This window comes from Lissotriton vulgaris, chromosome 2_2, assembly GCF_964263255.1.
Source record: "Lissotriton vulgaris chromosome 2_2, aLisVul1.2, whole genome shotgun sequence".
NCBI classification, from domain to species: Eukaryota; Metazoa; Chordata; class Amphibia; order Caudata; family Salamandridae; genus Lissotriton; species Lissotriton vulgaris.
Window position 1 is genome coordinate 289,879,903 of NC_141688.1, and position 20,672 is coordinate 289,900,574.

General features: G+C 48.2%; 1 protein-coding gene across 2 annotated transcripts in view; it reads left to right on the top strand.

Annotated features, from left to right (window-relative positions):
• TSPAN18 (tetraspanin 18) overlaps positions 1-20,672 on the top strand; it is a 345,609-nt gene that overhangs the window by 84,599 nt on the left and 240,338 nt on the right. For both annotated transcript variants that reach the window (XM_086959612.1, XM_086959613.1), the window contains exon 2: positions 19,010-19,143. The gene's annotated coding sequence lies outside the window, so the exon portion shown is untranslated. The remainder of the gene's footprint in view (positions 1-19,009; positions 19,144-20,672) is intronic.

Below are 20,672 nucleotides of genomic sequence, written 5' to 3' on the forward strand. Positions count from 1 at the left end.
GCAGGTACTGAACCTGCAGGTCTATGTAATTACCAGTAGTGCCCCGCGGGGGCATCTGATTCTCCTTGGCAGGCTCCGGCAGGCGGTGACAATTACTTGTGTTTCGGTGCCGTGCTCCGTGACGCTGCTTCGAGGCGCCTTTCGAGAAGATTGTCTGCCTCTTGCCCTCCGGTTTGGTGTTGACGTGTTATGACAGGGAGCCTCAAAAGAAAAACAGTTTCCATGGCAACCCCTGACTTGCAGAGCAGCTGGTCCTCAAAGCACCTTTGAATGGTGTTTTTCTTTTTTTCAGGTGAGTGGTTGAGAGACTTTCTTGACCTTTGAGTGCTGAAGCGTTGCATTGTTGTGTGCATGTTGTGGCTCAGTGGGTGAAGGCTCCTGGAGCGGAGATGCGTGTGTGACCTTTAAATCGTAAATTCCAATCAGGACTGACTCGACCATTCAGCCTTCTGAAACTGATAGCTAGTGAAACTCATAGATGGAATCCGGGCTGCACTAATACAAACCATTAAGATACAAGATGTAAAGAGTCGGCCACCAAGCAAGAGTGACTACGATTAAACATTACTCAAAACTAAAGATCAGTCCTGTGTCTACAATCTACTCCGAGTCCGGCCGCGTTTACATTCATCACAAATCCCAGGTCCATAAGGGAACAAAAAGATCTAGACCGGAGGACTGAGCAAGATAATCCAGGTACCTGGCACCGAAACAAGGAAAATTAAGTTGTCACCAAAATAAACACTAATTTTACCGGGCACAGGGCACCTCCTCTCTTTCTTCTTTCTTTTTAGTGGGGGTATAACATGGTAACCGAGAACTATTTACGCCAGCCAGCAACTCGAGTAATGTCGATTTATCTAACCCATACGAGCCACTATGCCTAATGTAACCCCAAAAGTGACTGTACGCACCCTCACGCACCACTCCTACTGTACTGTACTGTATATATCTATATAATCTTCAATAAAATACTTTTGAAATCAAAATAAATAAGTAAATAAAAAGACGTGCAACCTGGGCCACCAGATGCAGGAGTATCCTCTACGCAGCAGCACTTAAGTTCCAGCTCGGACAATTGTTTTTAATGTTATGTTATGTTAAAGATGATTTATAAGGGCGCACATTCACCAGACGGTTTCTTGGCGCTTACGTTTTTTTTAGCTTTAAGCAAACCCAGTGAGTTGTTTTACTTATCCTTCTGTCTCCTTCTCTATAGCATAATGTACTGATAGTATATTGTAATGATTTTAATTAATTGAACAATAAAATACAATACGCGAATACACTGATAGCAGAGAGCATTGCGTCGGTCGAACACGCAGAAGTCGAGAACTCTGTTGATGTTCTGCCGCTGTTTCGGGTACACGCCCTTGCAGTTCGCCTGTGGAAGCAGGGCAGAGCCACTTCTGTTTCATGAAAATAGTTATATTCACTTATATTTATATACTTTCATCCTTAGCTGCCCTGCGTGACACCATTAGCCAGCCCTCGGTTTCATCCATCCGCAGTTTACATGCTCTGCACCCATGCGTGACACCTATAGACAGCCCTCTGTTTCATCCCACCGCAGTTTACATGCTTAGCTGCTGTGCGTGACACCTTCAGTTTCATCCCACTGCAGTGTACATGCATAGCTGCTGTGCATTACATCTTTATCCAGTCCTCTGTTTCATCCGAACGCACTTTACATCATACACGGCCATGCGTAACGCTGTTAACCAACCCTTTGTTTCATCCCACCGCAGTTTACATGCGTAGCTGCCCTGCGTGACACCATTACCCAGTCCTCCGTTTCAACCCACCGCAGTTTACATGCTTAGCTGCCGTACGTAGATTACATGTTTAGCTGCTGTGTGTAACACCGTTATCCAGTCCTCTGTTTCTTACATGCTTAGCTGCTGTGCGTGACACCATTACCCAGTCCTCTGTTTAATCTCACCACAGTTTACATGCTTAGCTGCTGTGCATATAATACATGCTTAGCTGCTGTGCGTAACACCGTTAGCCAGTCCACTGTTTCATCTCTCTGCAGTTTACATGCTTAGCAGCGATGCATGATGTTGTTAACCAACCCTTTGTTTCATCCCACTGCAGTCTACATGCTTAGCTACCCTGCGTGACACCATTAGCCAGTCCTCTGTTTCATCCCAGTTTACATGCTTAGCTGGTGTGTGTAGATTACATGCTTAGCTGCCGTGCGTAACACCGTTAGCCTGCTCACTGTTTCATCCCGCCACAGTTTACATGTTTAGCTACGTGCATAGATTACATGCTTAGTTGCAGTGCATGACACCATTAGCCAGTCCTCTGTTTCATTCTACCGAAGTTTACATGCTTAGCTGCCGTGTGTGACAACTTAAACAAGTCCTCTGTAACATCCTACCGCAGTTTAAATGCTTCACGGCCATGTGTGACGATGTTAACCAACCCTTTGTTTCATCCCACTGCAGTCTACATGCTCAGTTGCCCTGCGTGACACCATTAGCCAGTCTTCTCTTACAACCCACTGCAGTTTACATGCTTAGCTGCCGTGCGTGGATTACATGCTTAGCTGTTGTCCGTAACACTGTTAGCCAGTCCTCCGGTTCGTCCCACATGCTTAGCGGCCATGCAGGACATCTTTTGCCAGTCCTCGGTTTCATCTCTCCATGGTTTACATGCTTAGCAGCCATGCAGGACGCCTTTAGCCAGTCCTCTGTTCCGTCTCTCTGCGGTTTACATGCTTAGCGGCCATGCAGGACGCCTTTAGCTAGTCCTCTGTTCCATCTCTCTGCGGTTTACATGCTTAGCAGCCATGCATGGCACCTTGATCCAGCCCTCTGTTTCATCTGTCTATGGTTTACATGCTTAGCGGCTGTGCATGACACCTTTAGCCAGCCCTCTGTTCTGTCTCTCTGCGGTTTACATGCTTAGCAGCCATGCAGGACGCCTTTAGCCAGTCCTCTGTTCCATCTCTCTGCGGTTTACATGCTCAGCAGCCATGCATGACACCTTGATCCAGCCCTCTGTTTCATCTGTCTGCGGTTTACATGCTTAGCGGCTGTGCATGATACCTTTAGCCAGTCCTTTGTTTCATCTCTCTGCGATTTAGAAGCTTAGCAGCCTTGCATGACACCTTTAGCCAGCCTTCTGTTTCATTCCTCCACGGTTTACATGCTTAGCAGCCATGCATGACACCTTTAGCCAGCCTTCTGTTTCATCTCTATTCTCTCCGCGGTTTACATGCTTAGCAGCCATGTAGGACACCTTTAGCCAGCCTTCTGTTTCATCTCTATTCTCTCCGCGGTTTACATGCTTGGCAGCCATGTAGGACACCTTTAGCCAGCCCTCTGTTTCATTCCTCCACGGTTTACATGCTTAGCAGCCATGTAGGACACCTTTAGCCAGCCTTCTGTTTCATCTCTATTCTCTCCACGGTTTACATGCTTAGCAGCCATGTAGGACACCTTTAGCCAGCCTTCTGTTTCATCTCTATTCTCTCCGCGGTTTACATGCTTAGCAGCCATGTAGGACACCTTTAGCCAGCCCTCTGTTTCATTCCTCCACGGTTTACATGCTTAGCAGCCATGTAGGACACCTTTAGCCAGCCCTCTGTTTCATTCCTCCACGGTTTACATGCTTAGCAGCCATGTAGGACACCTTTAGCCAGCCTGCTGTTTCATCTCTATTCTCTCCGCGGTTTACATGCTTAGCAGCCATGTAGGACACCTTTAGCCAGCCTTCTGTTTCATCTCTATTCTCTCCGCGGTTTACATGCTTAGCAGCCATGTAGGACACCTTTAGCCAGCCCTCTGTTTCATTCCTCCACGGTTTACATGCTTAGCAGCCATGTAGGACACCTTTAGCCAGCCTTCTGTTTCATCTCTATTCTCTCCGCGGTTTACATGCCTAGCGGCCATGTAGGACACCTTTAGCCATTCCTCTGTTTCATTCCTCCACGGTTTACATGCTTAGCAGCCATGCATGACACCTTTAGCCATTCCTCTGTTTCATTCCTCCACGGTTTACATGCTTAGCAGCCATGTAGGACACCTTTAGCCATTCCTCTGTTTCATTCCTCCACGGTTTACATGCTTAGCAGCCATGTAGGACACCTTTAGCCAGCCTTCTGTTTCATCTCTCCGCGGTTTACATGCTTAGCAGCCATGTAGGACACCTTTAGCCAGCCTTCTGTTTCATCTCTATTCTCTCCGCGGTTTACATGCTTAGCAGCCATGTAGGACACCTTTAGCCAGCCCTCTGTTTCATTCCTCCACGGTTTACATGCTTAGCAGCCATGCATGACACCTTTAGCCAGCCTTCTGTTTCATCTCTATTCTCTCCGCGGTTTACATGCTTAGCAGCCATGTAGGACACCTTTAGCCAGCCCTCTGTTTCATTCCTCCACGGTTTACATGCTTAGCAGCCATGCATGACACCTTTAGCCAGCCTTCTGTTTCATCTCTATTCTCTCCGCGGTTTACATGCTTAGCAGCCATGTAGGACACCTTTAGCCAGCCCTCTGTTTCATTCCTCCACGGTTTACATGCTTAGCAGCCATGTAGGACACCTTTAGCCAGCCTTCTGTTTCATCTCTATTCTCTCCGCGGTTTACATGCCTAGCGGCCATGTAGGAGACCTTTAGCCATTCCTCTGTTTCATTCCTCCACGGTTTACATGCTTAGCAGCCATGCATGACACCTTTAGCCATTCCTCTGTTTCATTCCTCCACGGTTTACATGCTTAGCAGCCATGTAGGACACCTTTAGCCATTCCTCTGTTTCATTCCTCCACGGTTTACATGCTTAGCAGCCATGTAGGACACCTTTAGCCATTCCTCTGTTTCATTCCTCCACGGTTTACATGCTTAGCAGCCATGTAGGACACCTTTAGCCATTCCTCTGTTTCATTCCTCCACGGTTTACATGCTTAGCAGCCATGTAGGACACCTTTAGCCAGCCTTCTGTTTCATCTCTATTCTCTCCGCGGTTTACATGCCTAGCAGCCATGTAGGACACCTTTAGCCAGCCTTCTGTTTCATCTCTATTCTCTCCGCGGTTTACATGCTTAGCAGCCATGTAGGACACCTTTAGCCAGCCTTTTGTTTCATCTCTATTCTCTCCGCGGTTTACATGCTTAGCAGCCATGCAGGACACCTTTAGCCAGTCCTCTGTTTCATTCCTCCACGGTTTACATGCTTAGCAGCCATGCATGACACCTTTAGCCAGCCTTCTGTTTAATCTCTATTCTCTCCGCGGTTTACATGCTTAGCAGCCATGTAGGACACCTTTAGCCAGCCCTCTGTTTCATTCCTCCACGGTTTACATGCTTAGCAGCCATGTAGGACACCTTTAGCCAGCCTTCTGTTTCATCTCTATTCTCTCCGTGGTTTACATGCCTAGCGGCCATGTAGGACACCTTTAGCCAGCCCTCTGTTTCATTCCTCCACGGTTTACATGCTTAGCAGCTATGCATGACACCTTTAGCCAGCCTTCTGTTTCATCTCTATTCTCTCCGCGGTTTACATGCTTAGCAGCCATGTAGGACACCTTTAGCCAGCCTTCTGTTTCATCTCTATTCTCTCCGCGGTTTACATGCTTAGCAGCCATGTAGGACACCTTTAGCCAGCCTTCTGTTTCATCTCTATTCTCTCCGCGGTTTACATGCCTAGCGGCCATGTAGGACACCTTTAGCCAGCCCTCTGTTTCATTCCTCCACGGTTTACTTGCTTAGCAGCCATGCATGACCCCTTTAGCCAGCCTTCTGTTTCATCTCTATTCTCTCCGCGGTTTACATGCTTAGCAGCCATGTAGGACACCTTTAGCCAGCCCTCTGTTTCATCTCTACGCGGTTTACATGCTTAGCAGCCATGTAGGACACCTTTAGCCAGCCTTCTGTTTCATCTCTATTCTCTCCGCGGTTTACATGCCTAGCGGCCATGTAGGACACCTTTAGCCATTCCTCTGTTTCATTCCTCCACGGTTTACATGCTTAGCAGCCATGTAGGACACCTTTAGCCAGCCTTCTGTTTCATCTCTATTCTCTCCGCGGTTTACGTGCCTAGCGGCCATGTAGGACACCTTTAGCCATTCCTCTGTTTCATTCCTCCACGGTTTACATGCTTAGCAGCCATGTAGGACACCTTTAGCCAGCATTCTGTTTCATCTCTATTCTCTCCGCGGTTTACATGCCTAGCGGCCATGTAGGACACCTTTAGCCATTCCTCTGTTTCATCTCTACGCGGTTTACATGCCTAGCGGCCGTGCAGGACACCTTTAGCCAGTCCACTTTTTCATCTCTATTCTCACCGCGGTTTACATGTTTAGCGGCCGTGTAGGACACCTTTAGCCAGTCCACTGTTTCATCTCTACGCGGTTTACATGCCTAGCGGCCGTGCAGGACACCTTTAGCCAGTCCACTTTTTCATCTCTATTCTCACCGCGGTTTACATGTTTAGTGGCCGTGTAGGACACCTTTAGCCATTCCTCTGTTTCATCTCTACGCGGTTTACATGCCTAGCGGTCGTGCAGGACACCTTTAGCCAGTCCACTTTTTCATCTCTATTCTCACCGCGGTTTACATGTTTAGCGGCCGTGTAGGACACCTTTAGCCAGTCCACTTTTTCATCTCTATTCTCACCGCGGTTTACATGTTTAGCGGCCGTGTAGGACACCTTTAGCCAGTCCACTTTTTCATTTCTATTCTCACCGCGGTTTACATGTTTAGCGGCCGTGTAGGACACCTTTAGCCAGTCCACTGTTTCATCTCTCCGCGGTTTACATGCTTAGCTGCCGTGCGTGACACCTTCAGTTTTATTCCGCCGAAATTTACATGCTCTGCTTCCCTGCGTGACACATTTAGCCATCCCTCTGTTTCATCCCACCTTAGTTTACATGCTTAGCGGCCGTGCAGGACACCTTCAGTTTCATTCCACCGCAATTTACATGCTCTGCTGCCATGTGTCACATATTTAGCCATCCCTCTGTTTCATCCTACCGCAGTTTACATGCCTAGCTGAGCTGCGTGATGCCTTTAGCCAGTCCTCTGTATCACGACACTGCAGTTTACTTGTTTAGCTGCCTTGCGTGACACCTTTAGTTTCAACCCACCGCAGTTTACATGCTTAGAGGCCATACATTACGCCTTTTGCGATTCTCTGTTTAATCCCACTGCAGTTTGCATGCTAAGCTGCCGTGTGTGAAACCTTTAGTCAGTCCCCTGTCCCATCCCACTGCAGTTTACATCCTTAGCTGACCTGTATGACACATTTATACAGCCCTTTGTTTCATCCCACTGCAGTTTACATGCTTGGGCTTAGGAGGGCGGAACCGTGTTTCCAGAATGCTGGGCTCTGTTAGTGCAATAGCGCAGACTGGCCGACGTGTCACTCCTAGGCCTGGATCGTCACGCGTGAGTCTGAGCTGCCGGCAGTAATGTTCCTGAGCTTAGGACACTGAAATCACCAGGCCAAAGTAAGTCTTGCGCGTTTGAGGCGGGACAAGCCTGTAGGCAGGGAGGTGGGGAGAAGGGGCGTGGCCACGGAGATGCGTCAACCTTGGTCGAGGGTGGACCGGTCCCTTTCTAATGTTTAATGTTTACTGATTTGTAAAGCGCATGGCTGCCCGTAAAGCGTCCCAGCGCTAGTGAAAGAAGTGAGTGAGGGGAAGTGAGTTAGGGAAACAGCCATGTCTTAAGAAGTTTACGAAAAGAAAGCAGGTTCGGTTGAGCCCGAATATCCAGTGGAAGAGAGTTCCACAATTTGAAGGCATTATAGGAAAAAAGACGGCCACCGGAGCGGGCTCTCTTGATCCTGGGTACTGAAGTGAGGTGAAGGTGAGATGATCGGAGGACTCTGTTGGATGTGTGGGGAGTGATAAGATCCTTCAAGATAGGAGGGACTTTTTTGTGCCAAATTTTGTGTGTGGTACATAAGGCCTTAAAATGCACTCTTTGTTGAATAGGAGCCAATAGAGGGCTTTAAGGGAGGGTTTGGCTGAGCAATGGCTGTGCGTGCCCGTAAGGAGGCGGGTCGCCGTGTTTTGCACGACCTGGAGTTTTTAGCGACTCCGAGGTACAAGGCGTTTCCATAGTCCAAGCGAGACAATATTAGACCTTGGATCAGGAGTTTTTGGGATTGTGGAGGCAGCAGTGGTAATATTTTTCTAGAGGTCCGTAGGAGACCGTAGCAGGTACCCGCTGTTTTCCGGGCTTGGGAGGAGAAGGTAAGACCTTCATCCAACCAGATCCCCAAGCTCTTAATTTCACTCTTAGGAGTTGGAGGAGGTCCCATACATGGGGGCCAAAGGGACTCCGGGCGGTAGTGGGATTGATTGCCCAGGATCATAATCTCCGTCTTTCCACTGTTTAGCTTCAGATGGGATCTATCCATCCATTTAGTTATTTCTCCAAGACGGGTGTAGAGGTCAGGGGAGGGATGGTTTTGCTGACTGAGAGATACTACCATCTGGGTGTCATCTGCGTAGGTAAGTAGTTTAATCCCTGACGCGGTGACGATCCTCTTCAGGGGGGGGACATGTAAACATTAAAAAGGGTTGGGCTCAGCGACGAGCCCTGGGGAACCCCGCAATGTAATGTCTAACCTGCTTCTGTCCCACGCTGGGATCTGTGTCACCCTTCCAACTCCTCGAGGGTCCGCACAGGTCGAGCATGGCTTTACCCGTGCCAGATTTCAGCCTACATGTAAATGAGGTTCCTTCAGATTCATTGTATGCAAAATCGAACGGATAGCATTTGTGTATCGCTTTAAGCCACTACAAAGGCACTGCGGAGAGTGAGATGTCCATGGGGTGTCAGTGAGTCACAGATAATGAGATGTCCATAGGGTGCCAGTGAGTCACAGATAATGAGATGTCCACGGGGTGTCAACCAGTCACAGATAATGAGATGTACATGGGATATCAGTGAGTCACAGATAATGAGATGTCCATAGGGTGCCAGTGAGTCACAGATAATGAGATGTCCACGGGGTGTCAACGAGTCACAGATAATGAGATGTCCATGGGGTGTCAGTGAGTCACAGATAATGAGATGTCCATAGGGTGTCAGTGAGTCACAGATAATGAGATGTACATGGGATGTCAGTGAGTCACAGATAATGAGATGTCCATAGGGTGCCAGTGAGTCACAGATAATGAGATGTCCATGGAGTGTCAGTGAGTCACAGATAATGAGATGTCCCAGGGGTGTCAGTGAGTCACAGATAATGAGATGTTTATGGGATGTCAATGAGTCACAGATAATGAGATGTCCCTGGGGTGTCGGTGAGTCACAGATAATGAGATGTTCATGGGATGTCAATGAGTCACAGATAATGAGATGTCCCAGGGGTGTCAGTGAGTCACAGATAATGAGATGTTTATGGGATGTCAATGAGTCACAGATGATGAGATGTCCCTGGGTGTTAAAAAGGGTTTCCAAAGACAACCGGTAACCAAAGACCCTTTTATGTTGCCCGGCGGTATCGCCTCTATGACCCACCAATATTAATCAATGAAGAAGCAGGCGCTGGAGACTGGAAGGCAGGAAACGAGGATTTTATTCTCTCCGGAGGAGAACACTTCAATTCAGACAGCAAGTATCGTCACGAGGTGCTCTAACCACATCTCTGAGGCCTGGCCTCTTATACTAGGGTTTATGACCTTTATTGCACATAACACATTCTCGCAATACTTTAGTACTTGAAAGAACATCCTCGGAATCTCCCCTTCAGACCCGTTCCCACATACATTTACAGTTGGATTCCCCACCCCGGTCACAACAGGTGATGGTTGTCGCACAGCAGGGCATTCCGCCGATTCACGGAATGCATGGGGTTGATCGGATCTCATGGGGTGGGGGCTTTGATCGGTTCGGGGGTCTTTTGATGGGGAGGGGAAACTTCCTACTGTACGGGGTAATAAACAGTATCCGCAGGGCCAGGTGGCGGCCTGGGAACAAGGAAGACAAACGGGGACACAGGAAAAGGGGGTTTGCATCAAAAGGGTTTGAGGCCATGAAAGGAATGAGGGGAGGTGTCGCGCTGGGAACAGGATGGGATTCCGTGGTGAAGCTGCGCTGAAGAGGGGTTTATGACCCAAGGCATGAGAGAGCGGGGGTTGTCAGCGTGCGGGGGAATGCTTGCGAGGTTAAGAGAGAGAGAGAGACGCGCTGGCTATCAGCGAGGGGCAGGGAGGCCATGGTGCTCAAAATGGCTGCCGCTTACGCGCACGAATGGGCTTGGAAAGGGGCAAGATGGCGCCGATAATGTTCACCGAGTTTATTTTCCACAGTCCTCCCTTTAACATTTCCAAGACATCTTGCTGGCCTATTTCCTATCTACACCTATATGCAGCGATCATAAGTAAGGGAGAGGAGACTTAGGCGAAAGAACTGTACATAAACATCACATTAAAAACATCATATTGAAAAATCTCATCATTTAGTAGGCGGGTTCGTCATTAAGTTGGTTGCAGAAAAAGTCATCGTAATGCAATATCAGACTAGAATTATGTAGCGAGGGCGTTGGGTACAGATCATAGAATAAGAACTGGTAAGTTATCATATAAGTAAGTCCTTTTTGTATACGACGGGTGCATAGTCAGTCCAATGGTGGTTGGGAGAGAAATGAGATACAGTAAAAAATATATCAGAGTTCTCGTTGTCCTTTGTCGTCTTCTGTCGGCACTGTTGAGCACCTGGATTACCTATCAACAGAAATGTTCATGTGGATTGAGTCGTTGGGGGTCTGCGGGTAGGGGTGCATTCTGTTTGGTTTTCGTCAGACCTCGTAGGAGGAATGCGTTACGGTTTTGGAGCAGGTGCATCTTCTTCCGTAATGCAGAGCATAGATTTTGCAATGGAAAGTGCAATTGTTCCAGAATTGTGAGATCTGTTCGTTTCTTGAGTCTCTGTGGTGGGCATTTCCTGTTGCTTCCATCATCTTCAAGGTGCTTGGTAGCGGGCAGAACCACAGACTTTGTTTATCTTTTCTTTGGGGGCGACCCTTGGTGGAGTTGTAGGTCACCGTTCTGGGAGTTAACATAGTTCGTGGTCTACTTAGTCGGAGCTCCCTCCCTTCTGACGCAGGGAGTACTCTTCTCTGGGTAGTTCAGTAGGATTTGGAGGAACTTGGGAGTTCGGGTGGAAAGGTGCGGGTGTGAACAGTCCTTATGGTAGGTCGGAGGAGGAGGGGATGGAGCAAGGCCAAGTCGGGAGCAGATCAGGGGGACGGAGGGTTTGCGACAGGCGGGTCCGTAACCATGTTCAGAGAGCGGGGACTTTTTGGCACACGTTGATCATGGAGCAGGGGCTTCAGGTCAGCCCTTTCCTTAGCTTTGTTTGAAACAGTGCCCCGTCCTGCGACTCCTTACTGCTGTGGTCTCGCCTCGGCCTCCGTCGCTGATGTTCCACAATCCGCAGTCAGGCCGCGTGCTCCCACATCCGGTCTCTTTCCCCTCCGACAGTGATACCCTTAAATGAGTGTTGAAAAGACAGTCTTTAGAGATTTTGCAGAAAAAGGTAATTACATAAATCTATTTTCTCTCCCAACACCAAGCAACAGGGGTAAGCACTCGCTACATTCGAGATTTTTGCGGCTTACGTATAAACAATTGATGATGGATTTGCTGGATTCCTTACAACTTCCTTTTGTTGGCTAATTCTTTGACGCTTTGATGATTATTATGTTCATTTGTCATATGTCTATTATAGTAGATGTCAGTTCTTCTGGCAGAGACCCATTTCCCTAGTACGAGTCTTGCAAGGCTAGGCTGGTCTTCAGGGCCTTGTATTTTACAAAAAGTGCAATGTGCTATTCACCATAGTCTGATAGGCATCCTTCTGAGGGAAGAACATAGGCTAAACAAGTCTTCATTACATCAAAACATCTTATTTTCAGCAAGGCTTACAGTAACAAGGTCTTTCGATTTTCGATCTAATTTTTAACTTTGCATACATCTTTCTAACTTTCTATATAAATCCTCGCAACCTGGTTACTACAAAAACTCGGGGGGGGTGGTTTGCGATAATTATTAAACTTATCCTCGGGGAAGGTGGGATCTTATGGAAAACGATTAGGAGAGCAAGGGGCGTTTTTCAAGTTCTCGTTCAGGGCAGCTGATACCAAACTGGGGGCATTTTGGGTAGATGGGGGTGTCTTGATCATTTCTTACAGCTTGGGGTACGGAGACAATTTTCAATGGGGATGGCCGCATTACCACAGACACATTTTATCATAGAAGCCACTGACAAATAGTTCCCTGAGAGTGGGTCAAATTTAGGGAACCTTAGTCGTCTTACCTGTCCCTTTCCTATCGGCCAATTTAAATTTCATCCATATTTTATTAGAAAAGGAGAGGTAGTAACGTGGTACCGATACAATTTTATTTAGGACAAATTTGTGCAAATACTTGTGGTATTTGGGGCCAATCAGGAGGTGCACCAGGTTCGCCAATTAGGTGCCAGTCGCTAGGAAGAGGGAAAGTGTGGAGGGGTGAAAGAGTGAGAGAGAGAGAGAGAGAGAGAGAGAGAGAGAGAAAGAGAGAAAGAGAGAGAGAGAGAGACAATAGGCAAAACAGTACACATGGGACATAGAGAATGACCGTGTATTGTTTGGGCTATTCAGTGCGTTACCCAACGTTAGACGTTTCGGGTCTGTGTTAGGATGTAAAAAAGCATGCAGTTTTGGGACAGAAAAGCATTAGATCTAGTACAAAAAGGTCGTGCATTGGGTAGGGCGTCCTTTTTGTGTCGTCTTGCAGCGGTAGTCCGTTTTCATGCATCGGGCGTGACGTGGTTCCAGATCCCTTATGATACTCTAATCGGGATTCTAATGTGACCTGCAGAGGAAAAAAGGGGGGGGAAAAAGGGGGAGGTAGGGGGACAACATTCGAACACATCAAATGTATGGGCACGAAAGTTCTTTACTTACCACATACTCGTTCTTATCTCTTCGGGATATAATCCCTTAGGGTTCTGGTTTCCTAAAGTCATGGGGGCCGGCAATGTGATAGGTGGTTCATGGGGAGGTTCGAGGATGGTATTAAGGATCGTGTGTAGTGAAAACGCTAAAAAGAGGAATCAGAGGTGCCTAGCGTGAGGTACCCGGTTTTGTAGATGTATCCGGCCATCGGGATCCCTAAATCATTCCCAAAGCTGTGATGTTCTAAGGCATATCAGTTCTTCGTTCAACCCTGTACCTTAGTACCTTCGATCACCATATCTTTATAACATTTTATCAATCACACCGTTTTACTTTACCCATTCTCAGAAGTCGAGGTCCTTCTTCATACGTCAGTTCCTGAGCTTAGTCGCATATCTTGGAGGCAGCGTATCATACCTTTGATTCGACCATCAACCCAGGGCCGAACAACCATTTCTCGGATAACCTTAAAAAAAGAGCAGAACAGTTGCGCACAGAAAAACCCTCCCACCGATACCCGCATTTACAAAAGTATGCGATGCCTATCCATAGCTTTTTAAGACCTTTATTTGTAGAATTATTCAGTACGTAAAATGTGAGAGCGCAACTCATATTTTGGTCTGACATGTCGTCGATGGAAGCACATACAGTAGGGGGTTATTTTGTAGCACAAGAACATGTAAAAAAGGTCTAATTAATTATTTGCAAGTAACCAAAAACATTTCATTGCGTGACGAAGGAATCAGGGGCATTTCAGTTCATAAATGGAAACACAGTCAAGCTCATCGTAATCACATTTCCTAGATGTAAACCGCGGGTGTGCATCATGAGCGACGTTATGTATCAGTTACAACAAATATCAAAAATAAATTGTTCATTGAAATCAACATTTTACGGAACCCTTCTTAAATGTTCGCCAAGTGAACCCTCCTCCCTTTAACATCGAGTGCGCAATGGTTCATATATATATATATATCTTAGTACATCAAGTTTCATTAGCTAAGGAACACCACGAGGCATCCGTTAGTTTCCATTGATACCAGCGCCATTTTGGGCAAGGCCGGTTTGGTCCGGAAGTAGCATCAGGGGCAAAATATCCCCGACAATTGGCGGTTGGACCAGAGTCCCTTTCGGCAGTCCAAAAGAAAACTGTGCTAACAAAGGGGCTGGTGGTGTGGACCGTCAATCAAGAGAGGGAGGGGGTAGAGTCTCTCTTACCGGGTCATGTTGATGTTCAGCCGGAACTTGCTCGAGTTCGTTAGCCCATAATGTTCCTGGGTGGTTCAGACGGAAGCTGATGCAGACACGAGAGCACCGCCATCTTGTTGCTGTGCCGTGGTTATTTCATTTGAGATCAATGCAACTGTTCCTCACCGGAAGCCTGAAGGGGCCGAGGGCTCTTGGGACTTTGGTAGAATCTTCAAAGTCGAGGGGATGTTTGTCGATGGTGGGGGCTTGCGCCCAGGTGGGCAAGTGCCCGAGTTGCAATTTCGGACAAAGTTACTCCAGCGGCCTAGACCCGCCTTTCGAGGGCCCAGACGCCATTTTGAGACCCTGTGGCAGCCACCTTTGCCGTCTCCATCAGGAGTGGAAGAAACTTCTTGTGATGGCGAAAGATAGAGCATCATGCTGCTGGAGCAGGACATTTTGGTTCGGGGCGCCAGGGTGCAGCAGTGGAGCCTTCGTCTGGGGAGGTGAGGGAGGCTCACCCGTGCTGTCTCCCTCTCCCGGCGCATCCTACACCGTCCCTTGGAATCAGGGGCGCACATGATGACCACCCTACACCCCTGATTCCGACTCTTGGGGGACCACTGTACATCCGGTGCTCCGTAAATATGCCCGTCGGACATTGTATGTCCTGTACTATGCAAGTATACCAGCCGGGTCTTGTATGTCCTGTACTGAGAAAATATACGAGTCGGGCATTGTGTGTCCTGTGTTGCGGAAATATGGCCGTCGCCCGGCTGGAGGACATCGGCGTCGGGCCAGGGCAGGGAAGCCTCCTACCTGTGGAGGTGGAAGAGGCTCGTCCGCGTCGCCCCTTCCTCCCTGCCCACCCTGCATCCGTTCGATGGAGGAATTCGTGATGGCCGGACCAGGAGATACAAGGGAGGGGGTCATTTTCATCCGCCCCCTCCCTACTCGCGGTCCGGGGGACGCCATCCCTGGAAGGGCAGTATGGGAAGACCATTTCATTGCCTGCTGTGTGGAGTCTCCAGTACCTTCTCGCCAGCGATCTCTTTTTGGCCCCTGGTTGCTGGCAGGCCCCGCCCCACACGTGCTATGTGTTTCGGATGGGCGGGACCATCAAACTGTTACATTGGAAGACTTCCGGAGTGAGCATAATATGTTTTGTATTTTTCCTATTAGTAAAGTTTGTTTTTTAGAGAGTTCTACTAGTTATTCTATTTACTGTTGGTTGTGTGTTTTACCGTAATTAAATCCTAAGTTATATAATAGACGCTTGGCTTCCTTGAGTCTTTTCTCTAACGGGGGGTTGTTTACACTGACCTGCAGTTGTGTTTGTTTTTCAGAGTGGGGGAGCAACAGAGAGCAATCAGTCCCAGAACTCTAACATGTCGTTAAAATTGGTCTGACGAAATCTGTGCCACCGAGCATAATCAAACGGGGTGGTCCTGTCTGCACTAGTCTGATTGGTTTTTATCTCACGCCTTTTTCCTTTCTGTCGGCCTGTCCTTTCTGTCGACCCTCCATTCTTACCTATGCTCTGCAAAGTCGGACATTGGGCTTTCCAGTGTCCAAGACATTTACAGAAAGCACATTGGTTTTGTTTTACATCTGTTCGTCCTGTGCATAGTGTCGGGGGATTACCTTCGGGTCGTTGTGTTCCGGGGTTGGCTTGTCGGCACATCCCTTTACACCGTTCGCTTTTCATGTCTACTCCTCGGGACTGTGCCATCGCTGGCCCTTCCCTTTGCCTACTAGACGTTTGGAGGGTTATCCGTCGTGTCCCCTCATCTTTTCTAAATTCGTCGCTTTCCCTTCGTCGTGTGGCTTCTTTGCGCCACATGCCGAGACTATCGAGCATAATAGGTGTTGTTTCATTCCTACGAAGGGCTATTTCTACCGTTTCTATTTTGTCAAGATCAAAGGATCCTCTCAGTGGCCACTGACTTTCTCGATCCTTTTTCGTATATTTATGCCATAGTTCACTGTAGGCTATAGCGATTAATCCATGCTTCATGAACATGTCCTTATTAGGGGTGCCTTCCAGCGGAGCCGGATGGTTCATCTCTAATAAGCGGTCCGGGTAAAACAGGCTACTAACCAGTGGGGAGAAGACAGGCATGACGGATCACAATGGGATAATAGTCAGCACTACCTATCTTATCACTGCGCGCAAAGACTAGACAGAATATTTCTATTCTACGTTGTTTGCACGTAGTGAATACCTCATGAACCAATTCTGAGCAATCAATGTTAGGTCAAAAATAAAAAATCAATATGGTCAATGGGGAGAATAAGTAGGCTCGCAAAAGTTCGCGTCACCTACCCTTTCACTATCTGCAAAGAGGGGACCTAATTTTCCCTGTTTGCAGACAGAGAATCTCCAGAAAACAATCTATAACAGTTAATCAATGGGGAGAAGGGGCAATTGTTCAGTGGGGGAGAAAGATAGGTCCGACGGGTGCGTACCTATCCTTCGCTGTTTATAAAGGGAGAGCCTGTTGTTTCTCCGTTTGTAGACAGTGAATCTCCAATAAATTAACACAAAGTAATACTAGTATTTTCTCAACAATTATCAATAACTTTCAACTATCTATCACTTTCGCAATTCGTCGTGTTTACACGACCTTACCCGGACCGCATGGACAGTTTCTCGTCTTCCGAATCCAGCGCCCGATCGTCCTCTTCTCTTCGTACTTCTCGTGGCACTCCTGATGGTTCCCAGTCAGGACCGCAGATCACTCGAGAGAGGTCTCTTCGGAACCAGTGAAGTTCGGATGATCGGCTGTCAGACGAGGGTCTATCGGACAGGGTACCTTCCGATCGTTGCAGTCGTTCACTCTGTCGTCAGGACCTCTCCCACTGGATCCACGAGTCGCTGATGGGCCCCACGTTTGGGACGCCAATTGTTAAAAAGGGTTTCCAAAGACAACCGGTAACCAAAGACCCTTTTATGTTGCCCGGCGGTATCGCCTCTATGACCCACCAATATTAATCAATGAAGAAGCAGGCGCTGGAGACTGGAAGGCAGGAAACGAGGAGTTTATTCTCTCCGGAGGAGAACACTTCAATTCAGACAGCAAGTATCGTCACGAGGTGCTCTAACCACATCTCTGAGGCCTGGCCTCTTATACTAGGGTTTATGACCTTTATTGCACATAACACATTCTCGCAATACTTTAGTACTTGAAAGAACATCCTCGGAATCTCCCCTTCAGACCCGTTCCCACATACATTTACAGTTGGATTCCCCACCCCGGTCACAACAGGTGATGGTTGTCGCACAGCAGGGCATTCCGCCGATTCACGGAATGCATGGGGTTGATCGGATCTCATGGGGTGGGGGCTTTGATCGGTTCGGGGGTCTTTTGATGGGGAGGGGAAACTTCCTACTGTACGGGGTAATAAACAGTATCCGCAGGGCCAGGTGGCGGCCTGGGAACAAGGAAGACAAACTGGGACACAGGAAAAGGGGGTTTGCATCAAAAGGGTTTGAGGCCATGAAAGGAATGAGGGGAGGTGTCGCGCTGGGAACAGGATGGGATTCCGTGGTGAAGCTGCGCTGAAGAGGGGTTTATGACCCAAGGCATGAGAGAGCGGGGGTTGTCAGCGTGCGGGGGAATGCTTGCGAGGTTAAGAGAGAGAGAGAGACGCGCTGGCTATCAGCGAGGGGCAGGGAGGCCATGGTGCTCAAAATGGCTGCCGCTTACGCGCACGAATGGGCTTGGAAAGGGGCAAGATGGCGCCGATAATGTTCACCGAGTTTATTTTCCACATGGGGTGTCGGTGAGTCACAGATAATGAGATGTTCATGGGATGTCAATGAGTCACAGATAATGAGATGTCCCTGTGGTGTCAGTGAGTCACAGATGTCCATGGGGCGTTAGTGAGTCACATATATTGAGATGTCCATGGGGTGTAGGTGAGTCCCAGATACTGAAATGTCCCTGGGGTGTCAGTGAGTCATAGATACTGAGATATCCATAGGGTGTCAGTGAGTCACAGATACTGAGATGTCCATAGGGTGTCAGTGAGTCACAGACAGTGAGATGTCCATAGGGCAGTGCCCTATGGACATCTCACTGTCTGTGACTCACTGACACCCTATGGACATCTCAGTATCTGTGACTCGCTGACACCCTATGGCATAGGGTGTCAGTGAGTCACAGATACTGAGATGGCCATGGGGTGTCAGTGACCTCCAAGGATGAGGGTACTGGACACACACACTCGGTTGTCACCCTTTTCCCTCCCTATATTTGAGTAGAACGAAGTTTAAACCGGGGTGGTGAGTGAGGCCTGACCTCCTGTTTGGACTTCAGTCTTTGTCATTAGTTACTGAGTGGGTGGGCGTGGCCTGGACTGGTCAGGGGTGGCCGCTACTCTGCTGACGGGTGTGCTATTTGTTGAAAGAATAATATAACAGTAAATGTGTTATTGAGTGCTTTCGTTTTACTTTTGCAATGTATACATACATGTATTTTTTTACCCTATTCACAGCCATTGCGTCTTTTCTTTAAATAAAAAACAAGAAACTCAATGAAAAAAAAGAGCCTGGGGCATTTCAATTAACACTTCTAGATAATTAGCGAAAGCAACCGGCTGCGAACCCCACGGAAACTAAAACATGTTTGAGGTTAGCAGAGCGTTTGCTTGCGTGGATTCATCACAGGGGTTAGAAAGCATTTCGGCCAAAGTAATCAAAAAGATCCTTCGTCTGCCTGGATCCCGGCTTCCCCCTGTGGCCGCCCGTGTGACCTTGGGTAGCTGAGTTTAACGCAGATCCCTTTTTGCCAAGATTGGGTGTGTGCATACCGGGAGGAACGCGACTGGGAATGAGGTCATTACTGCTGATACCGATTTTAAAAGAGAAAGAAACATATTTCCACTAAAAGGGGATTTTATATGTTTTCTCAACAGTTGCAGTCCCGGTTGGAGCCGGCTGAGGGGTGACCGCTCCCTCCGGGCGGCTGATGCCCGTCAGATTCCGGGGGTCGTGCCAGCTGGCGTGTGGGGCTCTCCCTTCCCTGGTCCTAGGCGTGGACACAGCGCAGGTTTGTGATTCGTGTTATTTTCAGCTAGTAACACACTGTTGTGGCCCGACGCCCAGGGTCTTAGTGAAGACATCTGTGAGAGCTGTAGCTCCTCCTGTCCCTTGCAAGGCTGCCAGGCGCTCGTGTATAATGCTTTGAGGCCAATGGGACACTCTATAGTTCTTGTATAGCGCTTTCCATACCTTGCTAAAGCGCCTGCTAGTCTGATTTCATTATTTTATATAGCGCTACATACGCCTATTGGCTTGCGAGGATGTGACCCCTTCCTTACCGACCCTTGGTCCCAAACCCTTTGTCCGACAGCCAATAAAAGAGGGTCCATCGGTTCCAGGGCTGTTGCTGGACGCGGGCAGAGTCGGGTGGGTCATCTCCAGCTCAGCTCCCAAAAGGCAGCTACATCACCGGTGAGTGAGTCACTGGGAGAAGCCCTTGGCTCGCCCGCTGGTTCCAAGATTCATCCCCCGCAGGCAACTCGGGTTTATGTTTCATCCTCTGCATTCTTAAACATTACAGATGTGTGCTTGGAACACACATGTTTAGGACAAAGCCCAGCAGACAGCTCAGCTGTCTGGTTTGCTAGAGACCTCTTGGGTACATTCGGAAAGACTCCCTGGGAATGCGCTCCGCCGGGTGCTTACCACTGGCTTTGTGGTTTTTTTAGCTTTCTATTTGCTGGCTACATTTGCTTGAGGCTGTCCAGGGTAAGTTCATCCCTCCCAAGCAGCAAAGTCTTTTCACACCAACCCCCCTTGTTTTTTCCCTGAGTGCTCCTTTCTGTAACATTACTGTAAATCTAGTTCCTATCTTGCCACATTTACTGTGCATTCGCAGAGAGAGGTCAAATGTCAGGCCCTGTTTTCCAGGAAGCTTGGTGTTCACTTATCTTCCGTCCTATTCAGAGTAAAAAGATTTCTGTGAAAATCTTGCTGAATCCTGAGGGGCGAAAAGTGTTTTCTTTCGAGTCACAGAACAAAATTTACATGAATTTGGTAATTATTTCACCATATATAATAATTAGGAGCACAAGCACATTTTTGTTAACTCTGAAGTGTGCTGGAAATAAAGAATTTAATGTGATAAAAAAAAATCAATACACTAGGTGATGTCACTGCCACACATTATTGTTTGTGAGTCGGAGAGTTACATGATTAAAACTGTCTCATGGTTTCTAGGCGCCTGCCTCCCAGGTTTCTAGGTGCCTGCCTCGTGGTTTCTAGGTGCCTGCCTCATGGTTTCTAGGTGCCTGCCTCATGGTGCGCAGATCCAAGGGTCATTTCCATTGAAAATGTGCGGCCTGCAATGTCAGCGCACTAACCACGCATACTTTACACTTCTCCACTGCCCTCTGCACCACCCCACTGCACTCTACTCTGGGCCTCTCTACTTTAGTCACTCTACACCACTCCAGTCTAGGCCCCTCCTATCTACTCTGCAAAGCTCCACATTATGCAACTCTTCTCTATGTCACTCTGCAACACTGTACTCTATGCCAGGGCCAGCTTCAGTGCTGGTGCCGCCTGGTGAAGCAA